Here is a 2,500-nt window from a genome sequence, read left to right as displayed (position 1 = left end):
TGCCATAAAGTAGTTCTTCAGAGCCATTCGATCCATGGAGCCGGTGTTTATCCCGGGTTCTATCGCGTGAAACGGACAATATCAATTGCGTGCCGTCCTCGACTGCACCCGGGATCGATCTCGGTCCCTTTGCGTGTGAAGCGAGTGCTCTACCAACTGAGCTATCGGGACCCCTCAGCATTGCTTTCATCTTCATAACCTTTTAGTCTTCCTCCTCCTCCTCCTCCTCTTCTTCTTAATCTTCTTCTTCTTCTTCTTCTTCTTCTTCTTCTTCTTCTTCTTCTTCTTCTTCTTTTTCTTCTTCTTCTCCATTGTCACCGTCATTATGTTCACCTGCCTCTTTCTAAAATCTCACCAATTAATTAGGACAACTCTTCAGCTTTACAAATTTCTTTTTATTCCTTCGACAAAATCTCTCCCCATCACCTATTCTATATCTCCTCCTATGACTACTTTTGTCTCCTTTTCTTTTCTTTTTTTAATGATCGCCCTTTTTCTCTGTTTCTTATACATCCTCATCCACGACTTCTAGATTATCATTACCAGTCCCCCCCCTCCCCCCCTCTCTCTCTCTCTTTCTTTCTCACTCCCTTTCTCACTCTCTCTCACTCTCTCTCCCCTCCCCTCTCTCTCTCTCTCTTTCTCACTCAATCTCTCTCACTCACTCTCTCTCCCTCTCTCTCTCCTATCTCTCTCTCTTTCTCACTCACTCTCTCTCACTCTCTCTCTCTCTCTCTCTCTCTTTCTCAATCACTCTTTCCCCCCCCCCTCTCTCTCTCTTTCTCACTCACTCTCTCTCTTTCTCACTCACTCTCTCTCTCTCTCCCTCTTTCTCACACTCTCTCTCTCTCTCTCTCTCTCTCTCTCTCTCTCTTTCGCTACCTCCCTCTTCTTCGTTTTCCTACTAACTTCCCTGTCACCAAAGTTACACAAAGTGCAAACTACTCAAATACAAATTGGTCAATTAGTTTTTATCACTGTTGAAGCTTGTATCATTTGGAATTTTATATTAACGTGTAAACTTTCAAAGATAACAGAGTGATGATGCCAGAATACTTGAACTTGTCTTAGAAATGATATATTTTTATATTGACTTCCTTACAACGATAAAACACATATTTTCATTTTGTCCAGAAAACGTTCACTTAAATTTCAATCGACTTTAAGATTTGGTCCTCTTAATAGGTAGATAACTGTATTATATGTTCTCGGACCTCAAATAATGGGAAAAAAACAAACAAATAAACTATCATGCCATTGTAAACACAACAAAGTAGGCAAAATTGTCACAAATACTTCTTGTAATTATTAAAACGTTACCTCCATCTAATTGATTTTATTTTGATTTTTTCCCCAGATGATCAAAGACATGGAAAACAAAAGCTGTGATCGCTCAATGACAGTCTAGATCATCTATGCTGATATCGCTCCCGCACATCCGAATTTCGTCAAGAACAAAAAAAAAAAAATAAAACAATTTGCTGTTTAGATGAATACGATTATCAAAGCTCCAGAATATTCCCAAACTGTCGTCACGATTACAACACATCCATAAAAACTTCCAAGTAATTGGGTCAAAGTCACCACGAGGTCACGGAACCATTTCCTCTTCCGGTTCATCCACCATTAATTGTCAAGCAAGGCGATGGTTGGTCCCTGTCATGATGTTTCTTAAATTTTATTGGCTCGGATAGATGGAACTCGTTTCAAATCTAACCCCAACTTCAGTAGTAAAACTAGTAGAGAGAGAGAGAGAGAGAGAGAGAGAGAGAGAGAGAGAGAGAGAGAGAGGGAGGGAGATAGATAGATAGATAGAAAGAGAGAGAGAGAGAGAGAGAGAGAGAGAGAGAGAGAGAGAGCAGTTCAGTTATCAATTTCACGTACTAGATTTAGAGGAACGGATTAATGACACAAGTACTTATTATTCTTGCAGAGAAATGTCGAACAGTACATTTGATAACTCATACATTTAATTTGAAGACGTGTTTTTGTAAAGACAATCTCAAATAGTGAAATGAATTCTAGATTGCCACAATATGATTTCATAGCTGTAGATTTAGTAAAAGGTGATGTTCTATAATGTTGCACTCATTTCCCTATTTTATCACAATATCTAATTCAGATGTTTCGGATGGTCGATTTCCTTTCAATCGAATGACACACATATTAGCAGGTCTGATAGCCGAACACAATTGTGGGCTTGATTTAACATTGTTCTAATGGATTATTCTAATGGTGCGGCTATGTCGTCTAGTGGTATGACACTTAAGGTTCGGACCGGAAGCTCCTGGGTTCGAGCATCGCTCGACGCATAGTTGAGCCTTTGGAAAAGGATCTTTACTCACTTTCTCTCACCGTACTCAGGTGTAAAATGAGTTCCTGACCATGACAAAAAATTGTAATATCGCCTAACAGGCGTCATGTCCCGTCCTTCATGTTAAGTATTGCTGTTGGTCAGGGACCCTTTGTAAACCGCTTTGAGCACGTTTAGTGGATAATG

The 2,500-nt window shown here is 39.8% G+C and overlaps 1 protein-coding gene across 3 annotated transcripts in view; it reads left to right on the top strand.

Moving 5' to 3' along the window:
• Nucleotides 1-2,500, top strand: part of LOC144969117 (protein ABHD15-like) — a 334,289-nt gene that overhangs the window by 94,191 nt on the left and 237,598 nt on the right. Inside the window, exon 2 of one of the 3 annotated variants that reach the window (XM_078908183.1) lies at nt 1,358-1,648. The exons of the other annotated variants lie outside the window; for them this stretch is intronic. The gene's annotated coding sequence lies outside the window, so the exon portion shown is untranslated. The remainder of the gene's footprint in view (nt 1-1,357; nt 1,649-2,500) is intronic. 3 annotated transcript variants of the gene reach the window in all.

Source organism: Berghia stephanieae, chromosome 3 (assembly GCF_034508935.2).
Source record: "Berghia stephanieae isolate SIO BIC M18660-M18661 chromosome 3, UCSD_Bste_1.3, whole genome shotgun sequence".
Classification (NCBI taxonomy): domain Eukaryota; kingdom Metazoa; phylum Mollusca; class Gastropoda; order Nudibranchia; family Aeolidiidae; genus Berghia; species Berghia stephanieae.
The sequence above is the reverse complement of the archived record's forward strand: the minus strand, read 5'-3'. Positions and strand labels throughout refer to the sequence as shown.